General features: G+C 40.4%; 1 protein-coding gene across 35 annotated transcripts in view; it reads right to left on the bottom strand.

Annotated features, from left to right (window-relative positions):
• Nucleotides 1-13,530, bottom strand: part of STAU1 (staufen double-stranded RNA binding protein 1) — a 44,783-nt gene extending 31,253 nt beyond the window's left edge. For 8 of the 35 annotated variants that reach the window (XM_042861141.2, XM_065566702.1, XM_065566689.1 and 5 more), the window contains exons 1-3: nucleotides 13,239-13,530; nucleotides 6,975-7,043; nucleotides 880-997 (exon numbers count right to left, since the gene is read on the bottom strand). The gene's annotated coding sequence lies outside the window, so the exon portion shown is untranslated. Of the gene's footprint in view, nucleotides 1-879; nucleotides 998-6,974; nucleotides 7,044-9,145; nucleotides 9,280-13,087 lie in introns of all 35 variants that reach the window. The other 27 variants (XM_024108801.3, XM_024108803.3, XM_024108802.3 and 24 more) reach the window with 9 other exon arrangements.
• Nucleotides 13,531-16,276: the final 2,746 nt, after the last annotated feature.

Genomic DNA, 16,276 nt, shown 5'->3' with positions numbered 1-16,276 from the left:
TAACAAGTTAGTGGGAGCATTCTGCTTTGCATGGGTGCAACATTACATTCATGCCCAGACAGTTCAGCTTAAATATACACTAAAACTGTCAGTTTGAAGATATTACATCTGCCGGAGCCAGCTGCCAATATCCATTTACCAGCCATCCAGCAATTTACTGTTTCAAAATAAATTTGTACTTCCAAGTTTACTACTAATTTATTTTACACACACTTCCCAGCTGTAGATTTCTATAAAACCTAACTTGCTGGCAAAGGTTTATGTCTGTATGACTTTAAGATGAAGAATACAAGTGAAATTGCTCATCCAGAATCCACTCAGGTGCTATTACTAGCAATACAACTATCCACATGTTCTGCAGGCTTCAAATTCTGAGCCTGTGAAGAGACTTCCAAATGTAGGAAGGAAAGGGGGATGACTCAAAGGGTATGTCTACACTGCAACCCACTAGAGGTGCATGTAGTAACTGAGTAGCTACATGCCACAGTGAAAAGCAAGCTGCATTCATGCTGCAGCATGCATGTAGCTAAACGTGTCAGTGAAAGACTCTGGTGGGGGGAGGCAGCAGGGAAAGGTTTTGGCAGCAGGGAACTGCCAGAGCCTTTCCCTGCGTTGAGGAGGAAGTGGGACAGGCATTACATGGCTAAAAAGAGCAGTAGTGAGAACTTGTATTCATGAATATACAAACACTGATTTTTTTGTTTGTTTGTTTTAAAAAGGATTGAGGAAAAACTTCTAGAAGGCAAAGTGATAATTTTGCAAACAAACTTCCATTACCAATCCAGTAGACTGAAAGTCATGTAATATTTCAATATTTGTATTTGGTGGCATTTCTGATAAATGGATCTCAACTGGTGGTTTTTGGTCTACTAGACTCACTGATTTTGATGCTCCTCTTCATATTCCTAAACTTTTTTGTTGCATCTCCATTAAGTCCCCTTTAAATACTCTTGATTCTGATTCCATGCCTCAACAAAGGTAGTCATTGTTTCTTTATCTACAATTGATCATGAATGAATTAGGTTTAGACAACTAGGGGTAACATCTTACTTAAGTATGCATCTTTCCTTATGTTAGTAAAAGTTACTCTGGCAAGAAGGAAATTTCCTCTTTTCAGATCTGAGCATCAAGATTTTTGTTTATTTTCTACTGAAGTGGGAACACTCAGTCTCACCTGAATGACTGAATATATTTTTCATATTTGTTAAGGAACTTCAAAGACTATCATACTGTAGTTAAAAGCTTGTGTGGAGTTTCCTTCTGGGATTAATAGTTACCTTTCCTGTTATGATTTATGTACTCCATGTGTGTCTGAGGATTTTGTACAAGATTGCTTGTGTCTGATGCAAATTACTTGCTTGCATATTTTCACCTTGTTTTGTAGTAGTACACAGTTACATTTTTTAAATATTTGCAGATATATACACATAGTGAAAGATTAAAAGGTTCCCATTTCCATTATTTTAAAAATAAAAATACTAGGAAGCATAACAGGGACCTTATGGCACTTTACAAATATTCAAAGCAGTTTAAATTCTGAATCTCTGAAGTGCACTTCTCCCTCATTATGTTCTGAGGGCTAAAAAAGGATTTTCCTGCTAATTCAATCTCACTTTAAAAGTTGCCAGCATAAACTCTAAAATGCCATGAGTGATTCATACTAAATGCTTTAGCTCGCAGAAGAGAGAAAATTAGTTCAGACAAACTAGTTTTTCATATGCAGCAAATGGTCTTAAACATCTGAGAGCAAGCGCTGTATGTGCCTATCAAACGTATAGACTTTTCACATTTGGTACACCATAACGGTAGTCAATAACTTGTCAGTGTTTATAAAGAAGGACCTGGAGGTTGAGAGAAGGTAAGATGCAGTAAATTTAGAAGGTGGCTCCAGAGTAACGACATTATAGCCCTTAAATCTAATTACAAAGAGTATATGTCTGAAAGCACTGAAAGAGTCTTGACTTTAAATGAAAAAATAATTGGCCAAGTGAAACGAGATACCACGCTCAACACAACTAAAGAGTAACATCTTACAAATAGAAGAAATTATTGAATCTTCTCTTCCTTTGGTGAGTTTGAAGTAATATCATGCCCCTTAAAACAACATAATTTACACTGCTTTTCTGAAAAGCCTAAAGTAGAAACCAAGTTCTAAAGTGCAGTTCCTTCACTGAAAACTCTGCCCACAGCTCCCATATGTTTAAACCAGTGCACTGTTTTTCAGTTGAACTCCACTACTGTGGTACCAAATAGGAAGAGGGAATCTCAGGTAGCTAAGCTGCAAAACATACATTAAATTGCACTTTGAATCAAGCTAGCAGCAGTGCAGAAAATAGAAAAAAAATTAATTCTTATGGGAAACTGCTAAGGCTATGTCTACACTAGAGATTTTTTCATATCCATGAGTGACAAGTTATGCCGACAAAAGTGCTAGTGTAGACATCGCCTAAGTGAGCCACCAAATTCATCTCTAGAGGCAGTTTCCAAAAGGTCTTCAATGGTAAAGCAGAGTCCTGTAGCAGGTACTTCACTATCTAAAATGTAACTAAGCTCTGATTTTTTTTTTCTTTAATGATTTTTCTGCTTGGTTATTGTACTGCAAATACACTAGATGCTTAAAAAAGCAAACTGAAATGCTGATGTTCCAAAAACCTTTCAGCTTGCATTGTCACAGTAACAAATACTGTTAACACATAAATACCAATGAGGTACAATAGTTAATTTAATTAGGAAGTTACCAAAGCACTTTCCATGCTTTTATCAAGGGCATACTGCCTTCCATAATCCCCTCATTGCTTGCTATTTAGTCTATTTTGCTCACTGGATGATGACTAGAGTTTAATTTTATGAGCCTATTTCTAATGTTTCACGCTGCTCATTAAATATTTCATAGGTTTTCAAGTCAGCACTAAGGTCTACCAATGAGCATAATTTTTAAGATTTCAAAGAGACTGGCTAGCTAAATTAAACAAGTATAAAAACTAACCTATTCAGATGTTTTGTATGTCTCCAAAATTGCTGGTTTAAAAACACCATACGATTAACTACCGCAAGAATGCGCTACATGCTGGAACCCCAAAGATTATAGCAGCTACTAAAATGGAGTTTATTTTCAAGCAGATTATGAAACAATATTTTACAGAAATGACAGCATCTTTCAGCCTAAAGAACATACATACCAGCACAAAAACACTGATTGCAACTTTTCTGGACAGATTCTCAGTCCTTCTAGCAAGAGAGAAAGTTTGACTTTTCTTTTTACAAATGTTAAAATATAGGTCACTAACACGTTACTCTCTGGTAACAAATGTGGCTTGTTAGATGTTTGTGGATGCCAAATCTAAAATTTGGTGACACTTTATTTTTAATTATACAAACTTAAGACTAGAAAAAATAATGAAATTAAATCACATGTGAATACGTACATTGATCACACTTACACTGTCAAAGCAACCCAATGGCTCAGAGTTAAATTTTTGCAGAAATAGGAGATATTATTTAGGCAGAAGCTGCTGAAATTTGTACCAACTTCCTGCCATGCATTCACAGAGCCATTCAACACCACCCCGATTTCTTTTTCTAGGTGGTCATTCTTGAACAATTTCATAGGTTACTTGGTATACGCCTCTGGGGATAATAGCAACACAAGCCTGTTACTTCCTAAATACTGCTTAGTTCAGAATATTGTTAATCACTGCCATGCTAAAAGTGCTAATCCATCAGGGTGCAACCAAGATAAAAACACAGCAGAATGCTAATTTAATTCTGTGTGCACATCATGATCTACTGGAATCAGTACTTCCCCGATCAATACACTTTTGATAGTCAGGGACATCCATTAGCAGCCACACTGCCTCAAATGTAAGTATGTACTTAACAGGATTAGCCAAAGTTTTCATTTGCCTTATGTTTGAGTTTTCCCCATGTTTCGTGGTTTAGTTTAGCATGTTATGGTTCTAAGTCTCCATACATTTATTCCTGTTTTCTTCTGCTCCTTTCATCCACAAGGTGCTTACTACCTAGATCTTGCAAAACTGCTCTAGTATTTTTTGCAGGGAAGCAAGTCTCGGAGTAGAATACTAGTTACTTTCTATATTTACTGTGGAAGACAAAGGGATGGAGCTTCACATACAATCATAGCTCAAACTAAGTTCTACATGGATCAGTCTCCATCAAGAGTCAGACAACAATATTAAGCCTGAAAAAAATTCCCTAGAGAGAACAATGCTTAAGATAGAAAATTCAGCCATTATCCTAAAATTCTATAGAAACTCCAGCACATGACCTAGGACTTAAAGCAATAAGATTTTAGAAACTAATCCAAACGTGAACAAATTTCAGCTGTTCACATTCCAGAACCAGACAACAAAATTGCCGTAGACATGTTCATAGGGTCATAACTTGCTTCTTTTCCGCCTACAAACCAACCGCTTAAGTTTTAGACAAAGGCCTGGCAGGGTTTAGGAAACAGCTGCTGAAAGTTTACCTCTTTGCTTGGAACAATGATATGTAGTTTACCTCCCCTCCATGCACCCCAACATCCACTCCCCCAACTTTCGAATAAATAACTTGAAAGAGCTCAGCTTTTGTTTATCCTCTGGGAATTTGAGATGAGATTTCCAGCCTCAGAAGAAACCAAGTAACAGCATTTAAATTAAATAGAACCACACAGCATTTTTCTGTGTCTCAATTTCCATATCTGTAAAATGGCGACAATACCATTCACTATTCCTTTGTAAAGTGCTTTGAATCTACAGATAAAAAAATGCTATATAGGTACTGAACGTTATTATGGAGACCCCCAGCACACAATGCTGGCAATTTAGCAGGCAAGAAAAATGCACCAAACAAAATCACGAGTGCTCTCTCCCATCACTGTTTCTAGGTGGCAGTAATGTCTGCCCAAATTGGAGATTTGAAAGAATCCACAATGAGCTAAAACTTCACTTGAAGTATAATTGCTAGCTTGTGGCAGTAGTCATCTCTTAACATTTACCCTATGCCAACCGTTTGAATACATGAACCCACAGTTTATTTCCATACCACAAGATGAATTTGCTACTTAAAAAAAAAAGATAAAACTGAATCGTGTTGCAGGTGAAAATTTTCTAATTAACCTATCCTTTTTATCTGTGTTACTATCAACGTACATAATGCTTGTTCGTACACAGATATAACTTGTTTGTTGTTTGATGCAATCGTCATTACCTAATTTGCTCCTTCAAGCAAAGCCCATTTATATTTATACTCCAATTGCATTGTACCTTGCCAAACGCACAGACATTACCAATCTGGAAATATATCAGCATCAACACTTATTCTCAGAGCAGGGAAAGCCTAGGAATCTTGTATTCAAGAATTAATTCTTCTTGTGAAGCAGATATTTAACTAATTCTATAGTTTTTTTTTTTTTTTTTTTTTTTTTTTTTTTAAGAGGTCTCCATTTATTTCATTTCTGGTACTGCAAACAATAAGAAATATAAGAATGGCCCAGAGAGGACTTCTATATAACATACACTTTGTAAAACCAAATTTGAGAAATATTTTGACAGGACTCCAAACAGTGAACAAAGCAAGGTGTCCGTTTATTGGTGAAATTTAAACTTCTTAGGTAGCCAAACTACTGTAACTGATTTGTACAAGTTACTCATTAAGCTATTGCGACTGACATTCCACTCAAAGCAAAAGCTTAATTATAGGCCATGTTTTAGCATCAATAAAAAAAATTTAGGCAATAACCTTTACAAATTAAGGCGACATGTGTCCTGTAACAGAAATTTAGACTGTTTTAGGTTGCCACTTACAAAAGAAAACTTGAGACTTAGGTTGATATTGACATTTTACAACTGAAATAGAAAACTAAGAAAACACTCATGTATTAGGTGAAAAAAACCAGATAATTTGCTTGCAAGCTGCATTCAAAAATTAATTAAAAAAACATTTTGAACTCCTATAGGACCTTTTGTTTGACGGCAAATACCTTACAAACTTTAGATGACCCTTGTGAGATACAGGTAGCAAAACTGAAGCCTAAAGTCACAATGAACAGAGGCAGAGTACAGAAGTGAACACAGTGGTTTTGCTCCCAATCCTTTTCTCATTAAGATACTTTTAGATCAGAGAGTCATACTTTGTAGCTTCTATATGCCAACCTCATTGCACACACCAGGGGCTTCTTGTATCCTCCATTCCCCCAACCCCACGGTTCCAATTTGCCAATCTTACATCCCCACCTCCCCTTCAGTTCAGGGACATAGTACCACCTTAGCTATTTACCTATTTGTAGTTTATTAAATTAGTTTTCTTCTTTCTGCCTAGGAGATAAGGCAGAAAGAAGAAAATTTTAAACTCCATTGGAATGATGAGCAGAGTTTAGATGGGGAATGTTGTTATACTGGAAGGTGTTGGTAGTTTCCATTAACCAGTTCTTTGTTCTATAAACAGTTAGAGAGCTTATTAAAGTTGATGGGTGTGCTAACCAGATGCCAGGGACTGTATCCCACTCACTCACACATTTTCCTCCTCCTGGTTTTCCAATTTTTACCAAAATCAATAGAATTCTGTCTACTGATACCTACAATATTCCCTGAAATTTTGGAAGTATCGGGAATGGTAGTTATGTTACATCCAGTTATGTTATAAATATAACAATAAAGTTATGTTACATCCAGAGAAATACTATCAAGTTGAGTTTACGGCCTCATTTCACTCAGCCAAAAATTGTCAGATTTCTGTAAGAAAAAGTTATGAAGAAAGTAATTTTTTCAGGTAACTTCTTTTTTAGGTCATTTCTTTAATGCCAAAATTATTAGAGTTGTTTCAGATAAGTTAAAGTATGCAAGGGGAAAAAGAGCTGTTTTCCACCGTGTAACAGAATATTGCCAGTTAATAACCTCCTTGAATATTAGGTTAAAAAAAGATAGACACTATAAGTGATAAAAGTTACTGAATCATAGGTTTAATGTTTCCTGTACCTTTAAGTGATCCAGGGACAGTGAAGTTTTGGTTTTAGTTCCAAGGCGGGTATTTATGTTGGAGAAAGCCTAGGAAGAAAAAAAATGCAGTGTTAATAATTTGCTATGTGAAGCTACTTAAGTATTTTAAGGTATTCTATAATTAACTGATCATTGCTAAAAATTATCATCAGGAGCAATGAAGAAACTTCTGAATATGAGGGCAAAATTGTCCAAAGTGTAGCTGAGAGTGAAGACTGCTTGAAAATTTTGGAATTTGTTTTCAGAAAAATGTTAACTCCACATATATTTTAAGTTTCTGAGGCTTGTTTTATAAGATGCCTTCAATATATGCATTGTAAGTATTTAGGCTGTGAATTTCAGAGGGGCCTAAGGGAGTTGGATGCCTAACTCCCCATGACCATTGAAAATCTCAGCCTTAGACAAGAACTTACATAAACATTATATTCTCCCTGACAGATGGTAAAAAATGAAGCTCATTTGTAAACAATGCAGAACTACAGCTTGATTTGACAACCCTCCTCCTTCCTGCTCCCTTTCCCTAATCCCAACTAACCTCCCCCCTTAGGGATACCTACTGTACGGAGACTATATTGCCATAGCTATACTGGCACAACCCTATAGTGTAAATGCAGCCTACACTAATGGAAGAGGTTTTCCTGTCTGTATACGAGGAACACCACATCCATGAGCTACAGCAGCTACGCTGATGGAAGCATTCTTTCATCGACCTATCTGCATCTAAACTGGGGTTTATGTCAGAATATCTATGTTGGTCAGGGGTGTGTTCCCTCCCCATCCCTGACTGATATAGCTATGTCAAACTACTTTTAAGTGTAGACCAAGCCTTAAATTTGGAGAAATGGCTGGAATCATGGAGTCCATCAATCCTGCTCTTCGCCTGGCTATAAGAGTTGCTTAAGAATATGATGTACCCCCTCCACAGCAAGGCCTGATCTTACTGCCATGTGATCTAACACTGGAGGACTAAGATCAGATAAGGGAACAGAATTTATGCCTCCTCCACAGAACCAATGCATTGCAATGCACTACACAGAGAAACAGATATCTGATAGCCTTATTCAAAAATTGACTTTTGCAACCATCTTTAAAAGTTACAGTAACAGCTGTGCACACAGTGGTATCAGTTAAAGCGCTGGCTCTGGCACTGTGTTGCAGAATTTTTATAAAGTCTGGTTCAATAGAAAAAGTTTAACAACTATGAATCAAACGCTGCAGCCCTTACTTACTAAAGGTGAGTTTTATATGACTATTGACTATCAGGGCCCAGGTCAGACTCCTTAATATTTCTGATTAACTTCTTGTGTTATATACTGATATTATGCGGTATAAGTAGGAAAAGGAGAAAGCAGAGATACTGATTAGTAAAAGTTCCCTAAAGAGTTAATGTCTTATATATTTTGTTAAAGGTTTAAAACTTAAGTAACATTAAAGCAATAATTTCAATGTTCAAACTTGGTCATGTCTCATAACTAAAAATTATGTAGTTAAATGCCAGAGGTTTTTTTGTTTGTTTTTTTTGTTTTTTTTTAAAAGAAAGAAATGCTTTCGGTACTAAGATCAAGTCAGTCACTTGCAATTTTAGACCAATCCCACTCAATACATTTATGGTTTGTTTTTTTGACAGACATTACACATAGCATGCCCCCAGTTTTGCCTCTGGGGTCTTGAAAATTAAAATTTGTTTCCTACTCAGTTATTTCCTACTATTTTATCAGAGAAGGTGGATGGTCTCTTGGCACTGTAATGATTTTTTGACATAAGCCAAGACCGAAAATAAATCCCAAAGTAGCATTTCAGTCCCTAACATAAAAGTCTTATAACTATCTTACTAGAGCGAAAACTTTAAAGACAGGTTTAAGTTCCTCTCTCTCCATAGGATTTTCACCTGGATAGTACAAAAAAGTATTCCTCCGTTGCAGCAATACAGCCTCTGAGAATGTACTTTGCAGAATGATCGTAACCATTTTCAATAGCTGGATATTTCTTAAATGCTTGGACTTGTTGTCCTTTTAATCCCCTTCTCACTGTTCTATAAGTGACCTTCCTCATAAAATCCAAATGTTACCATCCCAGAACATTGTGTGAAGCAGTTCAAGGATATGCATCAAGTATTAAATTTAAAATTGTATGTAAAAAAAATAACTGACCACGTGAAGGTTTGACCTTCAGTCCACACACCATGTGTAGTTTTTAGTATATTGTACTGTGTCTAATGGTAAACAAGGTGGGACAGGAACAATTTCTTCTGTACTTATACCACAAAGCAGTAGACAACAGATGACTGAAAAAAGAAAAGATGAGAAAAGGGCTGTGCAATAAATAGTAGCTGACAAGGAATGCTCAATCTACACAAATGAAAATTGTACAAGACGTACTAACATTTCCAGCCATCTTTTTTAGATGAACAAATCCATTTTTTTCTAGACTTAGGATACTTTGTAAAAAAACTAATCAGAAAAATGTTAGATATAAATAATACAATATCTTACAGACCCCATCACACTAAATTGAGTTGTTATAGTCGTATTCCCCAGAGATATTTAAAAACTAAAGGAATTCTTCAATCACCATAAATATAACAAAAGCCAATATATTGTGAACATCTGTCACCTGTGCAGTGACAATCTTCAGAGTGAACTATCACAAGGTAGAAGAATAATTACAAGAGCAGGTTTATGAAGTTTAACATCTAATTGATTGATACATATTTTTCAGAATGATTTTTAAACAAATAAGAGGTTATAGAAATGTATTTCTGTCTATTTTTTAGTTCTTAATTTTAAATGACTAACACAAAACCAACATGGCATCATGTTGATAACATTATTAAATGTCCTCCGATTTGTGTTTAATAATATCCTCTCCATTATCATACTTGTCTAATAGTTGTAAATCAAATAGCTTGTAATTATAAAGAACATAAATCTACTAGAACAGGGGTGGGCAAACTTTTTGGCCTGAGGGCCACGTCGGGGTTGCAAAACTGTATGGAGGGCCGGCTAAGGAAGGCGGTGACTCCCCAAACAGCCTAGCCCCCACCCCCTATCCAACTTCTCCCACTTCCCACTCCCTGACTGCCCCCCTCAGAATTCCCGACCCATCCAACCCCCCCTGCTCCCTGACTGCCCTTACCCCTATCCACACCCTCGTCCCTTGACAGGCCCCTGGGACTGCACGCCTATCCAAACCACCCCCCCCCATTCCCACCTCCTGATCTCTATCTACACCCCTGCTCCCTGACAGACCCCCCCAGGACTCCCATGCTTATCCAACCTCCCAATTCCCCGTCCCATTTTTAACTTGATGGCTGGTGGCTACCAAGAAAGATGCTATTATTGTCTCCAATATCAGTCTCTGGCTAGTAAGGGTAATACATATCAAACCCCTTCCCCTCCATCATCTCAAGCCCCCCGAGTGTACAGAAGGATCCATTACTTTACATCTCCTCCAGACTCCTCACTGCAGTGACCAGGGGCACTGTCATTCTATCCTTCACTCAACTTCCACTTCTGTTTTCTCCTTCTCTGTGAATAGTTACAGCATCCTGCCTGTTCATAACTTTTCCAAGTAGCAGTGACAAAGACATAGTCAGTTTCACTAATGCTAGTTAGAATCCCATGGCAACAGAGAAACCGATTAAGTCTGCTGTCTGCAGACCCAGGAAGACAGAACCACACTACAAAATGTGAATTTTCCTTACTACTATAAAGGCTACACACTTTTTTAAACACGGAAGGTTAAATACTGCAGGAACTGATGGCTTAGCTGCCTCTGCTCCTTTCCAGTCTTCCCCTACACCAAATCATTATTGGAACTTCAAGTCCAAATTTCCACAAACTAATAGCTTTGTAGAGTTAGGTCATTTTACAAAATACACCATGATAACCCAATATCAGGGTATGTCTACACTTCAGTAGCACAGCTCCAGCTATGCTGCTGTAGCATAGACACTTACTACAGTAACAAAAGGGTTTTTCTCTCACTGTAGAGTGGTAGCTAGGTCGACGAAAGAATTCTTTTGTCGGCCTAGCTGCATCTACAGTGAGGGGATTGACCTAACTGGGTCAAAAAAATTTCACAGCCCTGTGCAACGTAGCTAGGTTGACCCAAGTTTTAGATGTAAACCAAACCTCAGTGACAATGGCTTGATAACCTGCAGTATGAAGCAGCTCTGATGTGGCTGATTATTTAACTTTTATAATTAGTGTTAAAATAGGATAGCCAAATATTTGTTATTGAAAGGTTTAAATAGCTGCCACAAAAAAGGCACTAGCCCCTCATACTCTATCAATTACAGGAAAAAATGAATGATCAGAATGCAAAAACACTCTAGCTGAGCAAGGTCGTGCTCCTGGACAAACTTTCTATAAACCACAAACATGTTCCTCTTACAAGACCTTGACTAGCCAAGGAATATCTCAAAGCTAATATTTGTGGCACTATAAGATGAGGCTCAAAATAATTCACATAGCTGATAATTTACATGGTGCTTCACAAATACAGATAAGACACCCCAGGAGAGAGGATGTGGATTAATGATAAAAAGAGAAGCAGGTGATGAAAAGCCTAAACAGGGATCTGAAGAGAAGCAGGAGCAACACCGTGATTTAAAGACACAAAACCAAGAGCAGAGAGAGATGTCATTAAGGCAAAGAACTGAGATAACATGGAAGCCTTTAAATGCTAACAGTTTCCACTATCATAAAAATATGTTAAATGAAACTTTTTTATTTATTTTTCTATAACATTACATGGTTTGAAAATACACACTCAAGGCTAATGATTGTAGTTATAAAAAATACCACACAGGTCTTCTCTATTGGTCCAGTCCACTAAAATAATCAAGACACGTACATGCAGTGTAAATATCAACATCTTCATGTCTAAGAGAAGTTGTCAATGCAACTGTTGAGAGTACTGTTACAACAGGCAAAATGAACTCCCCTTTTTGGAATGATAAATGTGTAAAAATAGTCAAACCACTTTCGCAATTTCTAGATTTACCAATAAAGACTATTAGATGGGGCTTTAAAAATCCAGACACCTGTAGAGTAGAATTTACATTATTCAGTGCCAGAAATATAGACAACCCATTTTTTCAATTTACCTCTGATCCTGTAGTTACCTCAGCACAATTACACAGATGTAGGTAAGTCTATGGCTGGATTAATTTCTACACAGATTGACTTGACAGATGCCACATGTTAAAACTACAACTTGTCTCATCTATGCTCCGATGTTAACATCACCATTAACACATTTAAAATACAGCTTCCCCCCCGCCCCCATATGAACATTGCTACAAGGTACTGTAGCTGCATGTTAAAATGAGAATTATAAGAATTTTAAATAAAACTCAGAAGACCATTGTGTATCTATTTTATAAACTTACTACCCAAGCAGCAGATAAAAAATTATATTGTTGGTCTGGCATTTTTATTTGTTTGTGTCACTGTGATCTTAACCTACCCACTGACATGCACCTTGTTCTTCTGCCTCTTTAAAAGGCAAAAACAAACAGAAGGCTGTCATCTGTATATCAAGTTAAGATATTGCCTATCGGGGCTCTAACACAATGGGGCAGCAGGTATAAACTAAACAAATGCACCTGTCCCACAGGCTCTAAAACGGGCAGCGGGCAAACAGCTTGCAAAGGAACCTGTTGCTGTTACATCTACCAAAAAATTGATGTCATGACGGGAAAATGGGGGTGGAGGATACTGTAGCTGTCACCCGCCCTGGTGTTGCAGGGGATGAGTGGGAAGGAGGGGACCTGGCGCTTCAGCTACCACCTGCCTAGGCACCTGGGGGTCGGTGCCTCCGACGGGGCAGGGCCCGGGATGCTCCCCCTCAACTGCCTCCCTCGCGGACAGGGCGGCGATTCCCACCCAGCGCGGCCTGCTCCCCCTCAGAAGCCTCAGCCAGGGCCCGCTCTGTAACCTGAGCCGCCGCCCCCCCGCTACACCAGGCCGACTCCCCCCAGGGCCCGCCTACCGCTGCCCGTGAGGACGGGGCTCCGGCTCATCCCCAGGAAGCGGGAGGCGAAGGGGAACCCTGCCCCTGTGCGAGCTGGCGGCGCTACTACCTACCGAGCACCGACTCCCATCCCCGCCAATCAGGGGCCCTGCTGCCGGCCTCGCACACCCCACAGATGGAGACAGCAGAGCCGCCGCTGCCCCACTAGGCCCGCCGCCGCCGCCGACCCCCCCCGTGGGGAATCCGGAGCCGCCCCCCTCTCACCTGGCTGCCTGGGCTGCGGCTCCCGGGCCGGCTGGTGCTGCGGGCGGGCAGGCGGGCGTCTCAGTCCATTGGCCGGGTCCCGAGGCGGGGAGGGGGTCTGGGAAGGGGGGGCGAATCGCAGTGGCGGAGGGAGGTGGCGGACACAGGGCAAACACTAAAGAGAATGAACGCCGGGGGCAGGTCCGGCCGGGGAGGAAGTGACGGCACCGCGCCTGAGTAAAGAGATAGCCAATCAGAGTGGCCACCGCACCTTATAGCACCCGCCCATCTTAACACCCGCAGCCAATCCGCCAGCGGACCGGCTCGAAGCACAGCCCTTATCCCGGACTTCAACTCCCGGCATGCATCGCTCATTAAGCCCGCCTCGTCTCCAAGGGGACTACAGCTCCCGGCATGCATCGCTCACTCAGCCCGCCGGATCGCCAAGGGGACTACAGCTCCCGGCATGCTCGGCTTCGCTTGGGCACTCGGAGTTGAGGGGGACTTGAACTTGGTCAAACTTGCCCAAGGAACCAGTCCAAGACGGGCCCCAGGCTGGGGTCCCTGGGGCCCCGGGCTGACCTTAGGCCGGAGACCATTCAGCATACAGGGCCTGAAGCCTCGCTCCAGGTTGACTCAGACCCTGGTTGCTGCTGGGGGATGTTTACCCTACCGGCGCAGGGGTCGGGGGCTAGGATCCTATGGGGGAGGCGCGGGAGTGAGAGGCGCTGCTGCAGTGTTTCTGGTGCGCTTGCCGTCGTTCAGGCCCTTCCTCCCCATTTAGGCCCTTCTTTCAGGTGGCTGGGAATCCCCCGCCTACACTGGCGCTAGGTGAGAAGGCAAGCAGATGGGGTTTGGGTGTAGGGTGGAGCAAGAGCAGGGCCACTTGAGGTCCAGTTGTGGGCACACCAGAGGGCCAGCCCCTCTTGGCTAGGCGAGGCAAAGCATCCCACTCATGGGAGAGAGCCCCTGGGCTGTATTTTGTTTGTTTGAGAACACAAGAACAACCATACTCAGTCAGACTGAAGGTCCATCTAGCCCAATATTCTGTCTTCCGCCAGTGGCCAATGCCTGGTGCCCCAAAGGGAATGAATAGAACAGGTAATCATTGGGTAATCCATCCCCTTACCCATTCCCAGCTTCTGCCAAACAGAGGCTAGGGCTACCATCGCTGCACCTGTCAGCTACCAGCTATTGATGGACCTATCCTCCATGAACGTATCTAGTTCTTTTTTGAACCCTCTATAGTCTTGGCCTTCACAACATCCTTGGGGAAGGAGTTCCACAGGTTGACTGTGCATTGTGGGAAAAAAATACTTCCTTTGGTTTGTTTTAAACCTACTGCCTATTCCTGCCTGAGCCAGGACCCGTACAGCTAAATTGAACGTGAAGACAAAGTCATAGGAATCCTATCAACTACAGCAGTGGAGCTAATATTGACTACTGCATAAGGGAGCGGTAGTTCCAATGTGGCAGTGTACTGGAAGTTGTAGTCTCTTTCTATGATCTAAAGGGAACATTGCATAGTGGGAGGTGTAGTTGATCCACCCCTAATCTCTAGCTCATAAAGGCAGCATAGGTGACAGGTGCTCTATTTAATCCAAGTGAGCTATAGGCCCCTACCAGTTCCCAGAAACAGTAGGTGCTCACTTTCACTATATTAGAGCTGTAGTCCACAAAAACAATGGAGTCCAGGGGCACCTTCAAGACTAACATTTGGACATAAGCTTTCATGGGTTAAAAAAAACAAACACTTCTTTAGATGCATGGAGTGAAAATTACAGATGCAGCATCCGTATGTGTAATTTTCACTCTATGCATCTGAAGTGGGTGTTTTTTTTTAACCCACGAAATCTTATGCCCAAATAAATCTGTTAGTCTTTAAGGTGCCACCGGACTCCTCCTCATTGTTTTTGTGGATACAGACTAACACGGCTACCTCCTGATACCTGACAGCTGTAGTCCAGTGGCTCTCAACCTTTCCAGACTACTATACCCCTTTCAGGAGTCTGATTTGTCTTATGTACCCCCAAATTTCACCTGACTTAAAACTACTTGCTTACAAAAATCAGACAAAAATACAGAAGTGGCACAGTACACTATTACTGAAAAATTAAATTGTATTTTTACCATATAATTATAAAATAAATGAATTGGAATATAAATATTGTGCTTATGTTTCTGTGTACAGAGAAGTATAAACAAGTAATTGTTTGTATGAAATTTTAGTTTGTACTGACTTTGCTAGTGCTTTTTCTGTAGTCTATTGTAAAACTAGGAAAGTAACTAGATGAGTTGATGTACCCCCCAGAAGACATGAGTAGCCCTGGTTAAGAACCACTGCCATAGTCCAAAGCTAGGAAGAGAGTTTATATTCTAGATCAAGTTTCACATACTCCAGAGTGATTTTTAAGCTGTTTATAAGCTGTTTAGTTTGAATTACTCACTGTACCATTTAGCGTCAACAAGGGCCCTGAGCAGGCAGATGAGACTGTAAACTCTGCACAGACAGAAGTAGCATTTGGGGTTTGTTTTGTTGTTGTACATAGCCCACAACAGCATCCTCGTCTACCAGTAGCGACCCTTGATACCATTGTAATACAAATACACCTCTACCCCGCTATAACGCGACCCGATAGAACACAAATTCGGATATAATGCAGTAAAGCAGCGCTCCCGGGGGGCGGGGCTGCGTGCTCCAGTGGATCAAAGCAAGTTCCATATAATACGGTTTCACCTATCACGGGGTAAGATTTTTTGGCTCCTAAGGACAGCATTATATCGGGGTAGAGGTGTAATTAGTTTAAAACCATTTAAAATCCTTAGATGGAAGGAAGTATTGCATTGTAATTATGTGGGTGTTAGGGCACAGGTGTAAGGCCAAACAACGCAACATTAAGTGTTCATGTTCCTGTCCTGCTGAACTTTATACCTGCTCCGCGCCCCCCCCCCCAATAAAATAGTAAGGAACTTTGTTTAAAAGTCCCTAGTTAGAAAATTGTTATTGTATACTCTAAGAGAATGAAAAACTGCAATAAGGAAAAATATAGAGTTTAACT

This window comes from Chrysemys picta, chromosome 13 (assembly GCF_011386835.1).
Source record: "Chrysemys picta bellii isolate R12L10 chromosome 13, ASM1138683v2, whole genome shotgun sequence".
NCBI lineage: Eukaryota > Metazoa > Chordata > Testudines > Emydidae > Chrysemys > Chrysemys picta.
Note: the sequence above shows the minus strand (reverse complement) of the source record. Positions and strands in the feature narration are given on the sequence as shown.